Genomic DNA, 17,626 nt, shown 5'->3' with positions numbered 1-17,626 from the left:
GGATTCTGCCCCTGCCTGCAAGCGCAGCAAGTTGGGTCACACTTTAGATAAAGAAAGGGACTGGATCTTGGAATTCTTGAGCCCCTGAGGGTCTGGTCAACACCGTGGGGTCTAATGAAATCCTATGACTCACAAGGTGAAGCGAACAGCGTTGTAAAACAAGAGCTGCATTTTTGCATGCAAACTGATAATGATATCAGTTTGTACCTGGGGTTATAAGCAGGAGCCCCTGAAACTGCATAGCTTCCCTGGTGGCGCTAGTGGTAAAGAATCCTCCTGCCAAATGCACCCACGAGGTTAACTGCCCTGGGGCATGTGGGATCTTAGTTCCCTGACCATGGACCGAACCTGAATACCCTACATTGGAAGGAGGAGTCTTACCACCAGGGAAATCCCCCTCTGTATTTCCTAAAATTTCATTATGAAATTTAGATGCTCAAAAAAAAAAAAAAGAAAGAAATTTAGATGCTCAATCTGATTTAAGTTTGGAATTTTGTCAAAGATGGGGTTGGATCTCCCATCAAGAGGCACATCATGTTCAGTTCTCTCTCTTCTTGTGATGTTAGTGGCTATTGATAGTCATAGCGTAGATGGTATTTCATTTGAGATTTGCCAAATGATGATGTTTTAAGTCTGCTATTCCTTGAGTGTGAGGGTACAGCTCATCCAGGAAGGGCAGATTCAAGCTTGATTTTCTTTTCAAAATAAAACATCCTCCACAGGTGACCAATGAGATTATTTAAAAATATCATTATGAACCCATGACTTTTAAATTTATTTAATGTCTTTTTAAAAAATTTAATGTCTTAATCCATTGTTTGCATTAATGCTCACTGTCCCATCTTTGGCCTCTTGGTGCTGTTTCAAGCTAATGCTTGAAGTCTTGCATGTAAGATTTTTAAATGCTTTTGGGAAAAGGGCATAGAGACTCTTTCCAGAACTTTCTCTCATAAAGTAATGGTGTCCAAACTTTTGTATTGTGAATTCTCATTAGAAAATACTTTGAAGCATGAATCACCACCATATACTTATTTATAAATTATACACATGCACTGTTGTTTACAGTGTAAAATAAGATACCCCAAGTAGAAATTTTAAATGATGAGATAAATTTGAAATAAACACTGTTTTAAAAATGATGGCTACCTAGGAGGTCACTGGATATAGCTCTCTAGCCAACACAACAGCACTGGATGGGGAGGAATCTTGGCAACAGCAGAGAGAGCCACCTTTGCCTGGTGAAAGCCAAAGACATAAAAGACACCAGGCTGCTGGCCACCAATCCTGGGGCCTGGAAAGCTCAGCCCAGCTTCCTGCCAAGAGTTTGGCCTTGAGCACAGCTGAGATTCCTAAAGTGTCCTGGCACCTGACCAGGCTCTTTCAATGTCCAACAATCTGGTGAGCATGTCTGAGCTGGGTGAATGTTTAGGAGAGGAGACACATAGGCCGGCTTCACAGATGTAGAAAGAGAATCCTCTTCCTTTCTCCAAGAAGGACAAATCTGAAGTTAGAAAGTGTGACTTTCTTTGAGAGGGAAATGAGCTCTGATTAAAAAGAATTGATAAAGCAAATTACTGAAGAGTATTTTTTTGTTGCCTTTCAATGCTGATAAACAAAACCAAAGGATAAACATATATTTATGACTCAGGCTGCTAAATAGAGGGCTTGTTTAAGGAATCTGGTTGAGATAAACTCTCGAAGACTCAAGTAAAGATTTTGTTCCATCCTAAGTAGCAGATTTCCTCTGTTGTGCTTTTATGATATTCAGTTTATGAGGACTCTCTTACTACCAAGTTGCTTTGATATTGGTCTAAATTGCAAACCTTCAGACTTGTCAATAGCTCTGAAACATGTTTAAAAATTATGAAACATTAATAAGTAAGACTGGTGTTGGAAGTAATGGTGGTTTATGAAAGGAAACTGTGGCTATCTTTTCAATGTGTCTGAACATAAAGTCAACTTTGATATCTTCAAAAATAATCTTTTAGTCTCCAAAATGATAAAAAAATTCAGAACAGCATCTGACTTTGAAATGGAGCCCACCCTTCCTGCCTCCTTTTTGTAAAAGTTTAAAAGCAAATTTGGATAAAATAAAAATTTCTCCTCTGACAGTTTCTAAATTTAAACATGGAATTTTACACATAATTTGCTGTAGTAGCAAAGGAAGTTAAGAACTGAAAGGAACTTAGTAAGATCATATGTAAGAAGCAGAAATTTCTAAATGTTTCACCACCTGAAATTTTACCCTGAGTTATTCATTTCTTGGAGAAGGAAATGGCAACCAACTCCAGTATTCTTGCCTGGAAAATCCCATGGACAGAGGAGTGTGGCAGGCTTACAGTCCATGGGGTTGTGAAGAATCAGACATGACTGAATGACTTCACTTATTCATTTCTGTAAGTTAAGGGTTGCTGACCTTAGAATAATGCAAATTTGCCTCAGTTCAGTTCAGTTCAGTCGTTCAGTCGTGTCTGACTCTTTGTGACCCCATGGACTGCAGCACACTAGGCTTCCCTGTCCATCACCAACTCCCAGAGTTGACTCAAACTCATGTCCATGGAGTCGGTGATGCCATCCAACCATCTCATCCTCTATTGTTCCCTTTTCCTCCCGCCTTCAATCTTTCCCAGCATCAGGGTCTTTTCAAATGAGTCAGTTCTTTGCATCAGGTGGCCAAAATATTGGAGTTTCAGCTTCAAGATCAGTCCTTCCAGTGAATATTCAGGACTGATTTCCTTTAGGATGGACTGGTTGGATCTCCTTGCAGTCCCTAGGAAGCAGAATATTGTGGGTGAATATTGTATAACATTGTGTGTGTCAGTTTTCCTATTGATTGGAGGAACCTAGGTAGAGACACTTCGCAAATTTTGTGTGACAGTCTCTTCAAATGATGGAAAATTTTCTCACCTACTTATTTTTTTCTATACAAGCAGTGAAGCCTTCTTTTTGTAATGCCAACCACTCTTAGTGAAAAATAAAATTTGACCAATTTTAGCATCTATACTAGAGATTTGTCCCAAAAATTCAGTTCTCAGAATTGGAGACAAGAGGCCTGAGCTTTTATATTGTTGCAATCACCTTCACCTTTAGGAGGGCTGGCTAGCTCTTCAGTTATGTGATGTAACCCACCACCCTTACTGCTTCATTTATAAAACACCTTGGGATTCTAAATGACTTTTCTACAAATGCTCAGCATGACCAACTTGTCCAAAAAGATGACAAGTAGACTACATCATCACGGAACAATCTCCCATTCCCTGTGATTTCCCAACTAGGTTAAGTGCTTAGAGGCCTGGGGCTGACAAGCAGGGTTCGAAAAGACAACAGTGCACTATTATGTAAACAAGTATGCAAACTATATGATGCTTATAGGGAATCCAGCAAACTGTTTATATTTCCCATGATGACCACTTTAGTTTTTTTCAAATATAAAATATCTTTTTTTTTTTAAAAAGAGGAGTTTTGGTGCTTCTCTTTTTGCTGATCAGCATGTGCCTGATCGTCTCCTTGGTTGACCTGGTCTCACGGGTTTTCATCACAAAAGACAACTTGCCACATAAAGTTGGATTCGTGTCAGGATTTCAATTTCTTGGTAACGGGCTTACCAGTTAATAAACAAGTTTTTATTAAGCATTTGCTAATGCCCAGTACTGTGCTGAGTACTTCAGGGAACTCCAAGACTTAAAAGTATGAAGCTGGTATTTCATTTGAAGTGTTTATAATATGGTAGAGAAAGATGAGTACATGAAAAATAATCAAGAACCAAATGCCAGTTGTTACACAAATCCATGTTACACAACACGGATCTGGTATTGAGTTTCTGGGAGGCACTTTGGAAAAAGTTGGACACGTGTTTTTTTTTATTATTTTTATTTTAAATTATTTAAATAAAAAAAATATTTTCTGTAAAAAATTTCAAAATTTCCAAAGATCTTCTTTTCTCCCCTGTCCTTCAACTCTAAGTTTCCTACTCAAAGGCAATCAATGTTACTGCCTTTTAACATATTTTTTATATATTTTATGCATCTATAAGTAAACGTGTGTAGGTATTTTCTCCCCTTTTAGAGTTACAAATGGTAACTACTCTGTGCCTTGAAACACAGAGGTACTATGGTGTAGCTCACTATTAAAAGATAAGGCTTTCTTATCAATAGATGAGGGAGATTAAGAGATACAAACTTCCAGTTACAAAATATGATTCATTTTGTACAGTGACTGATGAAATGTACAGTGTGGGGAATATAGTCAATAATCATGAAATATTTTTGTATGGTGACAGATGGCAACTAGATTTATTGTGGTGATCATTTTGTAATGTATAGAAATACTGAATCACTATCACCAGGAACTAACATAGTGTTGTAGGTCAATTATATCAATACTTTAAGAAACAAACAGACTCATAGAAAAAGAGATTAGATTTGTGGTAACCAGAGGCAGGAGGTAGGAGGAGGAGGAATTGGAGGAAGGCGGTCAAAAGGTACAAAATTCCAGCTATAAGATAGTTAAGTCCTAGGGATACAATGTTACATATGATTAATTAATACAGCTGTATGTTATATGTGAAAGTTGAGTAAATCCAAAGTATTCTTATACAAGGAAAAAATTTTTTTTTTCTTTTGTATCTTTATGAGATGATGAATGTTCACTGAATATACTGTGGTAATTATTTCTTGATGTATGTAAGTCATATGATCATGCTGTTCACCTTAATCTTATTCAGTGCTGTATGTCAATTGTATCTTAATAAAACTGGAAAGAAAAAAAAAAAGCTGAGATTCTAGAGCCTGTGTTCTAATCTTGGCTCTGTCATTTTTTACCAATGTGACCTGGGGCAAAAGTCACTGAGACTATTTTCCAATCTCTAAAATAGAGGGAAATATGAGTGTTTGTTAAGGTTTAAATGCTCTAAGGTATATTAAATGCTCAGAACAGTGTCTAGCATGTAGAAAGCCCTATAATATGTTAGGCATTATTATTATCATATAATATGTCTTGGAGATTGTCCTGCTGCTGCTGCCGCTAAGTCGCTTCAGTTATGTCCGACTCTGTGCGACCCCATGGACTGCAGCCCACCAGGCTCCTCCGTCCATGGGATTTGCCAGATAAGAGGACTGGAGTGGGTTGCCATTGCCTTCTCCGGAGGAGATTGTCCTACATCAGCATAAATAGAGGACTCATTGATTTATTTCCTATTGCTTAATATTTCATTGAAGGACATCCTATACTGCAATTGGACTTGAATAATCTTATACAAATAATATTTAGAAAATTAGTAAAACAGTGGTGTTAGGACTTTAGGAGGTAGGGCAAGAGTAACAGCTTACAACTGTATATGGGGTAACATATTCTGTTTTCCTTTACCTTCAACACTCAACTGGGGAATTTTTTCTTTTAATTGCTTTGTTGAGTCAGTTAATATTTACTTATTGAATTTAACCATTTTTTTTCCCCTTAAGTATGAGACGGTGAAGAGCTTGACTGGGATGTGTGCATGTGTGTGTATGTATGTGCACACTCTTCAAGTTGGGATGTGTGGAGAGTTGAGTTGTAAGTGGCAGGATATATCATTTCAAAGCTGTTTGCCTTACACCAGTGATTCTCAAACTTCTTTGGCCTCGGGATTAATTTTGCTCTCAAAATGTTTTGGGTGCCTTTAAAAACTTCTATTCAAATGGGAATGTTTGTCAATATTTCCAGTGTTAGAAGTTACAGAAGAATTTAAAAATATCAATTCATTTAAAACAACAATGAACCCATTGCATGTTAATATAAGTAACATATTTTTACAAAAATATATATTTTTCCCCCAAAAAAATTAGTGAGAAGAATGGCACTGTTTTGCATTTTTGCCAGTCTCTGTAATGTCTGGCTTAGACAAAGACAGTTGAATTCTCCTTCTTTATTCAATCTGTTGTGACATCACACATCACATAGCCTTTGGAAAACTTCACATATCATGTCCAGTCATGAGAGTATAGGGGTAAACAAGGCAAATAACATCTTAGAATTGTTAGCAACATGGATGGACCTAGAGACTGAGTGAAGTAAGTCAGACAGAGGAGAAATATTGTAAGACATCCCTTATATATGTAATCTAAAAAGAAATGATAAAATCAACTTATTTACAAAACAGAAGCTGACTCAGACTTAGAGAATGGATGGATGGTTACTGGGGAAAGGGTGGGGGAAGGGATAGTTAGGGAGTTTGGGATGGACATGTACACACTGCTATATTTAAAATGGATAGCCAACAAGGACCTCCTATATAGCACAGGGAACCCTGCTCAATGTTATGTGGCAGCCTGGATGGCAGGGGTGTTTGGGGGAGAGTGGATACATGTGTATGTATGGTTGAGTCCCTTCACTGTTCACTTTAGACTATCACTATATGGCTAGTTGGCTATACTCCAATATAAAATAAAAAGTTTTTTAAAAAATGAAAAAAAATCTTAGTATTGTTAAAGTGAGAATTATTTTTACTCCAAGTGAAACTGTTACATGGTGTTTCGGGGGCTCCGAGGAACTCTGGTTCTTTGTGTCTCAGCATAGAAAGAATTCAGTGTGAGACAAAGTGATAGATAAGAAGAGATTTATTAGGACAGGCTTACGAGCAGGCGGGCAAGAATGTGCCTCACCTTGAGAACTTAGTGGGATACAGGTGTAAAATCCAAGGAAAAGTGGGGAGAGGGAGAAGCCCACCTTCTTCCTCATTCTTGAGTAGACATACTTCCCTCATCAGTTCCTCCTCCATGTCGGCTGGGGGCGTTTTATCCCTACATGGTCAAGAAGGACTATCACGGCACTCTGGAAAAATTATTTCAGCTCTCAGAACAATGAGAGTCTTTCACTTTGATATGTCACCTTTCTATAAATTATTGACACTTATGTGTACACAGAGTATGTCTTAAGGGTCATTAACTTGTTGAACTCACTGGGCAGGGTGTGGGTCTCAGGCCACTGTTGTTCTATTGTTCTGGGGCATGTCTTATGCTTCTGTGGTGTGGTTTTGCTGCTAAGCAAGCCTGCTTGCTTTTGTGGCTCAGTTCAGTTCAGTCACTCAGTTATGTCCAACTCTTTGCGACCCCATGAATCGCAGCATGCCAGGCCTCCCTGTCCATCACCAACTCCCAGAGTTTACTCAAAACTCATGTCCATTGAGTCAGTGATGCCATCCAGCTATCTCATCCTCTGTCATCCCCTTCTCCTCCTGCCCCCAATCCCTCCCAGCATCAGGGTCTTTTCCAATGACTCAACTCTTCCCATGAGGTGGCCAAAGTATTGGAGTTTCAGCTTCAGCATCAGTCCTTCCAATGAACACCCAGGACTGCTCTCCTTTAGGATGGACTGGTTGGATCTCCTTGCAGTCCAAGGGACTCCCAAGAGTCTTCTCCAACACCACAGTTCAAAAGCATCAATTCTTCAGGGCTCAGCCTTCTTTATAGTCCAACTCTCACATCCACACATGACCACTGGAAAAACCGTAGCCTTGACTAGATGGACCTTTGTTGGCAAAGTAATGTCTCTGCTTTTTAATATTCTATCTAGGTTGGTCATATTTCCTTAAGTGTCTTTTAATTTCATGGCTGCAATCACCATCTGCAGTGATTTTGGAGCCCCCCAAAATAAAGTCTGACACTGTTTCCACTGTTTTCCCATCTATTTGCCATGAAGTGATGGGACCAGATGCCATGATCTTAGTTTTCTGAATGCTGAGCTTTAAGCCAACTTTTTCACTCTCCTCTTTCACTTTCATCAAGAGGCTTTTTAGTTCCTCTTCACTTTCTGCCATAAGGGTGGTGTCATATGCATATCTGAGGTTATTGATATTTCTCCCAGCAATCTTGATTCCAGCTTGTGCTTCCTCCAGCCCAGTGTTTCTCATGATATACTCTGCATATAAGTTAAATAAGCAAGGTGACAATATACAGCCTTGACATACTCCTTTTCCTATTTGGAACCAGTCTGTTGTTCCATGTCCAGTTCTAACTGTTGCTTCCTGACCTGCATACAGGTTTCTCAAGAGGCAGGTCAGGTGGTCTGGTATTCCCATCTCTTTCAGAATTTTCGACAATTTATTGTGACCCACACAGTCAAAGGCTTTGGCATAGTCAATAAAGCAGAAATAGATGTCTTTCTGGAACTCTCTTGCTTTTTCGATGATTCAGCGGATGTTGGCAATTTGATCTCTGGTTCCTCTGCCCTTTCTAAAACGAGCTCGAACATCTGGAAGTTCACGGTTCACCTATTGCTGAAGCCTGGCTTGGAGAATTTTGAGCATTACTTTACTAGCATGTGAGATGAGTCCAATTGTGCAGTAGTTTGAACATTCTTTGGGATTGCCTTTCTTTGGGATTGGAATGAAAACTGACCTTTTCCAGTCCTGTGGCCCCTGCTGAGTTTTCCAAATTTGCTGGCATATTGAGTGCAGCACTTTCAACAGCATCATCTTTCAGGATTTGAAATAGCTCAACTGGAATTCCATCACCTCCACTAGCTTTGTTTGTAGTGATGCTTTCTAAGGCCCACTTGACTTCACTTTCCAGGATGTCTGGCTCTAGGTGAGTGATCACACCATCGTGATTATCTAGGTCATGAAAATCTTTTTTGTACAGTTCTTCTGTGTATTCTTGCCACCTCTTCTTAATATTTTCTGCTTCTGTCAGGTCCATACCATTTCTGTCCTTTATCAAATCCATCTTTGCATGAAATGTTCCCTTGGTATCTCTAATTTTCTTGAAGAGAGCTCTACCTATCTCTTCAAGAGATCTCTAAGAGGTTTGTGGCTAAGCAAACCTTATTTCTTGAGTAATCATTAATTTATAGGGGTTTCTCATACTTTTTTCTTTACTTACAATCTCCTAGTGAGATTAATTAGTTAATTACCTATCTGTCCCTATCACAAGGACCTCAGTGAGAGGGTTTTATCAGCCCCAAATTTCTTCTCTGGTAGTGACCTTGAGCTAATGTCTTTAGGATCACACTTCTCACAGCATCTAGCTGACACTCTGTGTTTTCCAAGACATCACTAAAACAGAGTTAACAACATTCCCGGTTTTATAAAATATTTACCAGGTAAACCAGCTGGAGCCTCGGTAACATTGGTAAAGATGGATATAAGGCCAGATATCACAAAGGAAGCTCATATATCTCATTAATATTTGTCCACAAAGTCTAAAAGAATGTATCCAAAACTGGACTTTAAAAAACTTTATTATGGCCAAATTACTCTGAAAATTCACACACTAGCTCGAGTTGCGTTAGTCACCAAGGTGACAGTCCCCTGACCACATTTTTCTTGAATGGCACAGAGTTTCACTGTTTTTGTAAATAATTGTTAGTCTTTAAAGGTTCTTTTGGACTTCCCTGGTGGCTCAGACAATAAAGCATCTGCCTACAATGCGGGAGACCCAGGTTCAACCCCTGGGTAGGGAAGATCTCCTGGAGAAGGAAATGGCGACCCACTTCAGTATTCTTTCCTGGAAAATCCCATGGATGGAGGAGCCTGGTAGGCTACAGTCCGTGGGGTCGCAAAGAGTCGGAAACGACCGAACAACTTCACTTTGGGCAGAATATGGTCTTCCAGTCAATCATGTCTCAACCAGTGGATTAACTTCACGTAATGATGTGTGAAAACCTGGTATCGTGTGCTCATGATACTGTTCCTCACCACGGAATTTGAGAACTGGTGGTAATTGTGACTGCAGGAAAGGTATAAACAAGGGAACAATAAGTCAGTAGGCTTTGGTTGTGCATTGGTTGTTGAGGTTAATTGCTTACTTTCTCAGTGAGGAAAAAAAAAAATTAAAAACTGGAGTAAAGTTCCAATGGCCAAATCTCTCCTTCCCCACACTCAGACGGTTTCTGCTTGCATTCAGTCATGTTTAGCTTCACCTTGTCAGGGTAGCGCAGTGTAGCACAGAACATTTGTGATCAATAGATGTGATGAATAGGTAGGGAATGCTACTCCTGGGGGCTTTGCTGGAACTTGCGGTACAGCACTTTGTAACTGAAGAATGGGGAGGGGAGGATAAAGGAGCTTGTTTTCTAAATTTAGAACAAAGTAACAATACACACTGTGGATGTAACATAAATATCTGCAAACCAACTGACAAAAATGTCAATTGTTTTATTGTCAGCAAATGTTTAGTGAACCCCTACTATGTGTTTCGCCAGCAGTATCATCAAAGTGTGCTGTGCTGGGCAACGTGCTGCGTAGGCACAGGTGTGAGGGGGCCTTTACTCTGTCTGGAGCAGAGTCAACACATTGGTTGTAGAGATAAGCCCTTGAGGTAATATTAGATAAGAACAGAGATGCAGCAGATCCAGTACTGCAGAATTAGTATAATATTGTGTTGTTATTATCATGTTAGATAGAGCAGAGGCGTGGCAAAACAGGCAAAAGCCTGAGAAATCCCTTCAGCTATGGACTGCAACCTTCCAGAATTCATGTGTTGAACCTAATCTCTAATGTGATAGTGTTTGAAGGTGGGGATTTTGGGAGGTGACTGGGTCATGAGGGTGGAGCGCTGGTGAATAGAATTCGGTCCTAAGAGAGACCCCAGAGAGCTCCCTAGCCCTTTTTGCTATGTACAAACACAGATCAAGAGGGCTGTCTATGAACCAGGAAGCAGGTCCTCACCAGTCAGGGAATCTGCTGGTACCTTTATCTTGGACTTACCAGGCTCTAGAACTGTGAGAAATAATGGGTTTAATATACGTTACCATGTGTAAAGGGCTTCCTAGGTGGTTCTAGTGGTAAAGAATTTGCCTGCCAATGCAGGAGACATTAGAAGATGCGGGTTTGATCCCTGGATCAGGAAGATCCCCTGGTGGAGGGTATGGCAACCCATTCCAGTATTCTTGCCTAGAGAATCCCATGGACAGAGGAGCCTGGTGGGCTACAGTCCATAGGGTTGCAAAGAGTTGGACACGACTAATGAGACTTAGCAGGCATGCACACCATATATAAAATAGATAGCAAGTGGGAAGTTGCTATATAACACAGGGAGCTCAGCCCTATGCTCTGTGACAACACAGAGGGGAAGGATGGGGTTGGGGGTGGGAGAGAGGTTCAAGAGGGAGAGACATATGTCAGACATTTCTTCTCACTTCTCAGTTGACTGAAGTCTCGCAAGTTTAAAGGCACATTTGTATGCCCTGCAAAAATCCCTACCAGCTTGGCTTTACTACCTGGAGTCTATCAATCCTGGCCTATCCTAATAAAGTGCAGGCCAGGATATTTCTCCCAACGCCTTGGGCAGGAAAAAGAATATCAAAGTAAAACAGTTTGGGAAAAGAAGACATTACACAAATAAAGATGTCCATCAAAGTACTTATCAGAAGAGTGAATAGAGAATTGATTATATAAATTATGATATTCCATAGAGTGAATACTACTTTAAAAATCAGATAGATATTTGTGTGTTAGTCGTTTAGTGGTGTCCAACTTTTTGCAACCCCATGGACTGTAGCCCACGAGGCTCCTCTGTACATGGATATCTCCAGGCAGGAATACTGGACTGGGTAGCCTTTCCCTTCTCCAGGGGATCTTCCTGATCCAGGGATTGAACCTGGGTCTCCCACATTGCAGGCAGTTTCTTTACCATCTGAGCCACCAGGAAACACTCACTACTTCATTACTTAAGAGGAGCTCTCTTGCTTCTGAAATTCTTTTATTGCCCGATCACCCATTCTGTATTTAAACATACACAGCCATGAATTTAGGTAATATTAGGGGATTTATGTTTGTTTTCTGAGCTGGACGGTTAGCTCCTTGAGGACAAGGGTCATGAACTGTGCTCCTCTGCACCTATCAATACCTGGGAAAGGAATTATGGGTAACAGATGTTTGCTGAATGCATGATTGATTGTGGATGCTGGCCCCAGGCTGCCACGCTCCAAGAGCAGCTAATTTCAACACAAATGAGAACAGCAGCACAGCCAGGGTTCATGTATAACAAAGGGACTAAATCTGCTTGTCCTCATTAAGGCACTGAATAGATGATGAGCCAGCTTGGGTAAGCAAATTTGCTATTGACCTAAAGTTCATTTTCACAGGGACATTGCTGGTAAAGCCCTGAGCTTAGCACTGCCTAGATAAGAATGCACATTAGCCAGTAGAGAACATGACAATAAAAGTGATGTGGGGAAAACAAACGCCTCAAAACAAAGAATACAATGAGCTTGCTTCAGGAAGTAAGACTCACAACATGAGTTATAGAATAATCAATACTTCCCCATCCTAAGGTTTAGGCCAGCTTCCTGGGTAGGGGCTACAGCAGGCCAGTAGTCACAGTTCTCCTCCCCCTCCTGGATTGTCCTTTTGAAGGGGGGTGGCCTTGTGACCTGCTTTGGCCAACAAAATGTTCATGGAGGCGATGCATGTCATTCCCCAGCAGAAGCATTCAAGAGTCTGTGGCCAAGTCTCCAACCTGTCTTCTTTTGCTGCAGCAATCATGAGAGCAGATATTTGGATAGAGATGCAACAAAATCAGAGCATGCTGATGGAGTGCATTCACTTAAGCTACACTTACTGAGCACCAGTCTTGGTGTGAAGCACTGTCGGATGGAATACAGCAGTCTCCATGCGCATGGACTTTCTTGTCTGCAGGGCAGACATCTATTTTTCACTTACGTAAATCAGGATTTAACTGTCTGTGGCTCATGTCATGAAGGGAAGTAGAATGTGTCAAGAGAGCATGTTACGTGGACATCCTGAAGTCTAATGGGAGGGTTGATTTAACGACAAGTAGGAGTTACCAGTTAAAAAATATCCCTGGCTGGTTTTCTGAGGCACAGAAGGGAGAATTCAATCTGAAGAAAAGAACAGCTTGGCTAGACAGGAAAAACTGAAGGCCTAGTGCACCAGGCTGACGAAACATGTAGAAATTACATTGTACAGCCTTGTGGGCTTTGTTAAAGATTTCAATCTCTTTTCTAAAACTTACTCAGGTATTCTTGAAGTAAACAACTAATGGTCATGTATCACTCCCCTATTATACTTTTCTCCACCCTAGCAGCCTTGTGGAGCGGTACTGAATTCCTTCTTGCTGAGGGGTATTTAAGCAAGTTGAGAGGTTGAGCAGGTACCCCTGTCTGATGAGGTCCCCGTGTGGCATCTCCCACTCCTCTGCAGCTCCCACTGTGCCATCCACCGAATCAGGCAGGGTTCTTCAGAAGGGACCAGGATCTGGGACTTCCCTGGTGCAGCGGCTAAGATGCTGAGCTCCCAGGGCAGGGGACCTCGGTTCAATCCCCTGGTCAGGGAACTAGATTACCCCAGGCCTCAACTAAGACCTGGTGCAGCCAAATAATTAAATAAATAAAAATAGATATTATTTTTTTAAAAAAGGGATTTGTAACAGGTAGTATATCGGTTACAGAATCATGGAGAAACGGATTGTGAGTTGTGTTTCCGGGAAGACCACAAAGCCACCCCATGTTACTGGGCCACCAAGAAAACTGCTGCCCTGTCATAATGAAGCTGCTGCCAGTTGAAACTGGAAGCAGCTGCTATATCTGTTCACTCAAAACCACACGCATCAGGAAATTAGACATCACGTGACCTGCCCCTGTCCCCATGCACCTCAGCTGCAAATTCAATGCTTGCACAAATGCACCGGGTCAGCAGAACCTAAATCACAACCAGAGCCTAGCTTGAGGAGAGGCCGGGGAAAGGCATTTTAAGTCTGTAGTTTCTGCAATAGGGAAAACCTGCTGGAAGGGGGGTTGAAAGAGATTTTGAGCATATAATTCACGGTGTTCATCATACCACATATCAAAAGAATAAAAGTGAGATCCCTGCTTTTGAAAATCTTCCAGTCCTCACTTTAGCTCTTTAAAATCCAGTCCTTACCTAGTGCCACTGTCCTTGTCTTCCCATTGTCTTTTCTCCTATCAAGAATCAAGTCACTGTAAAAGTGTGTATTTCTCCACTTCTTTTGCATTTGGCTAAATCATGTCCCTGCCTTTCTATCCATCTATTCCTTGCTTTAGGAACATTAGAAGCTGTAAGAAGGCAAGTTCTTCATCACAAATGAGCTTTGTCAGAACCTAGCACTGTGTAATGTAAATACACATGCTTACTATACAAATGTTATTTGTCTAATTAAGTTTCTCTATAAGAAGCCGCTCCTGTTTGAGAATACTTAAAAGGGAGCAGAAGTAATGTAATTGGGATGAGCTACTCTGCGTATCCAGCTTAAGGACCAGAGGAGGGAGATACCTCAAACGTCTCTGGGCCTATATTATTTTCTGTAACTATTTGGATAGTGCTTTTATAACTCTGATTTTCTTTGTATTTCCCTTATCTAAGGCTTCTTGCATGATCAGGCTATGTCTAGATAGAACTTTGATTCTCAGAATTCTGTATAAGTCTTGTTCTCCTGGTGCTGGGCACAGAGACGGTGATATCTAGGTAAGGAAAATGTTCAGCTCAGTTCAGTTGCTCAGTCGTGTCCGACTCTTTGCAACCCCATGGACTGCAGCACACCAGGCTTCCCTGTCCAACACCAACTCCTGGAGCTTGCTCAAACTCATGTCCATCAAGTTGGTTATGCCATCCAACCATCTCATCCTGTGTTGTCCCCTTCTCCTTCTGCCCTCAATCTTTTCCATCATCAGGGTCTTTTCAAATGAGTCAGTTCTTTGCATCAGGTGGCCAAAGTATTGGAATTTTCAGCTTCAGCATCAGTCCTTCCAATGAATATTCAGGACTGATTTCCTTTAGGATGGGCTGGTTGGATCTCCTTGCAGTCCAAGGGACTCTCAAGAGTCTTCTTCAACACCACAGTTCAAAAGCATCAATTCTTCAGCGCTCAGCTTTCTTTATAGTCCAACTCTCACATCCGTACATGACTACTGGAAAAAATATAGCTTTGATTATATGGACCTTGGTTGGCAAAATTATGTCTCTGCTTTTTAATATGCTGTCTAGGTTGGTCATTGCTTTTCTTCCAAGGAGCAAGTGTCTTTTAACTTCATGGCTGCAGTCACCATCTGCAGTGATTTTGGAGCCCAAATATATAAAGTCTGTCACTGTTTCCATTGTTTCTCCATCTATTTCCCATGAAGTGATGGGACCGGATGCCATAATCTTAGTTTTCTTAATGTTGAGTTTTAAGCCAAGTTTTTCACTCTCCTCTTTCACTTTCATCAAGAGGCTTTTTAGTTCTTCTTCACTTTTTGCCATAAGGGTGGTGTCATCTGTGTATCTGCAGTTATTTATATTTCTCCTGGCAATCTTGATTCCAGCTGGTGCTTCCAGCTTGTGCTTCATCCAGCCTGGCATTTCCCATGATGTACTCTTTCCAACATCAGGAAAATGTTGGGAGTATCTAAATCCATCTGGATACTTCTGAGCTCAAATGGATACACTCTTCACATTGCAATTTTCCAATCAGGAAACGAGTTCCCTGTAGGAAGTAACTGCGGACCAACAGCCCCACAATGGGAGTGAAGATCCCATGGGCAGGCTTGTCGCTATATCCTTATGGTAACTCTGCATAATAAGGGATGCATGGGTGGAAGATAATGAGAAATGAGTAAGTGTTAGGGGTTGTAGAGAGGCCAGGAATGTATTGGCTGCATCCAAAATCTTGCACTCAAGACTGGTCTCTGTCTTCTGTTACCTTGGAACCCTAGAGGAGCCTTGGGTACAAGCAGTGAGTGAGTGAGTGAAGGTCGCTCAATCCTGTCTGACTCTTTGTGACCCTATGGACTATACAGTCCATGGAATTCTCTAGTCCAGAATATGGGAGTGGGTAGCCTTTCCCTTCTCCAGCAGATCTTCCTGATCCAGAAATCAAACTGTGGTCTCCTGCATTCCGGGCAGATTCTTTACCAACTGAGCTAAAGTTGTTATTATTATAACTTCTATTTTATAGAAGAAGATATTGAGATTTATAGATTACAAATGTCTAGGATTACACAAAATAGTAGTTGAAAAACCTAAATATAATAAGTAAGACTTTGTTTGGGCAACATATTTCAACTCTTTTATTCTTTTGCCTACTATTTACCTCTACATTTCTACATAACACACTTATACTGTTATTTCAGCTTTAGATACTATATATGGTTCTATGAAGACCTACAAGACCTTTTAGAACTAACAAAGATACCAAAAAAGATATCCTTTTCCTTAGAGGGGACTGAAATGCAAAAGTAGGAAGTCAAGAAATACCTGGAGTAACAGGCAAATTTGGCCTTGGAGTACAGAATGAAGCAGGGCAAAGGCTAGTAGAGTTTTGCCAAGAAAATGCACTGGTCATGGCAAACACCCTCTTCCAATAAAACAAGAGAAGACTCTACTCATGGACATCACCAGATGGTCAACAATGAAATCAGATTGATTATATTCTTTGCAGCCAAAGATGGAGAAGCTCTATACAGTCAGGAAAAACAAGACCAGGAGCTGACTGTGGCTCAGATCATGAACTCCTTACTGCCAAATTCAGACTTAAACTGAAGAAAGTGGGGAAAACCACTAGACCATTCAGGTATGACCTAAATCAAATCCCTTATGATTATATAGTGGAAGTGAGAAATAGATTTAAGGGACTAGATTTGATAGAGTGCCTGATGAACTATGGATGGAGGTTTGTGACATTGTACAGGAGACAGGGATCAAGGCCATCCCCAAGAAAAAGAAATGCAAAAAAGCAAAATGGCTGTCTGAGGAGGCCTTACAAATAGTTGTGAAAAGAAAAGAAGCGAAAAGCAAAGGAGAAAAGGAAAGATATACCCATTTGAATGCAGAGTTCCAAAGAATAGCAAGGAAAGATAAGAAAGCCTTCCTCAGTGATCAGTGCAAAGAAATAGAGGAAAATAATAGAATGGGCAAGACTAGAGATCTCTTCAAGAAAACTAGAGATACCAAGGGAACATTTCATGCAACGATGGGCTCAATAAAGGACAGAAATGTATGGACCTGACAGAAGCAGAAGATATTAAGAAGAGGTGGCAAGAATACACAGAAGAACTGTACAAAAAAGATCTTCATGACCCAGATAATCACGATGATGTGATCACTCACCTAGAGCCAGACATCCTGGAATGTGAAGTCAAGTGGGCCTTAGGAAGCATCACTAGGAACAAAGCTAGTGGAGGTGATGGAATTCCAGTTGAGCTGTTTCAAATCCTGAAAGATAATGCTGTGAAAGTGCTGCACTCAATATGCCAGCAAATTTGGAAAACTCAGCAGGGGCCACAGGACTGGAAAAGGTCAGTTTTCATTCCAATCCCAAAGAAAGGCAGTGCCAAAGAATGCTCAAACTACCACATGATTGCACTCATCTCACACGCTAGTGTTTGTTTTTGCCTATCTTCTATTCATATCTCTCAATTTCTCTCTAGTCTTTTTATATCATAGATCAGTTTTCAAATGCCACAAATTCTTTGATATGCCTTCTTTTACATAGTGAAACTCCCTGCACCCAGAGTATGGACTGGACTTAGGGACTCACTTCTAACGCCTGGAATAAAGTGGGAGGGATGGTGTGTGATCCGTGAATCATGTGCTCTGGCAAGTCAGCTGTGGTTTTGTGAGAATATATCAGGCAGCCTATGAAGAGGCCCACGTAGTTACCTTCGGAGAGGAGGGTACAATGGGACAGCTTTCCTA

This window comes from Cervus elaphus, chromosome 19, assembly GCF_910594005.1.
Source record: "Cervus elaphus chromosome 19, mCerEla1.1, whole genome shotgun sequence".
Taxonomy (NCBI): Eukaryota; Metazoa; Chordata; class Mammalia; order Artiodactyla; family Cervidae; genus Cervus; species Cervus elaphus.
The sequence above is the reverse complement of the archived record's forward strand: the minus strand, read 5'-3'. Positions refer to the sequence as shown.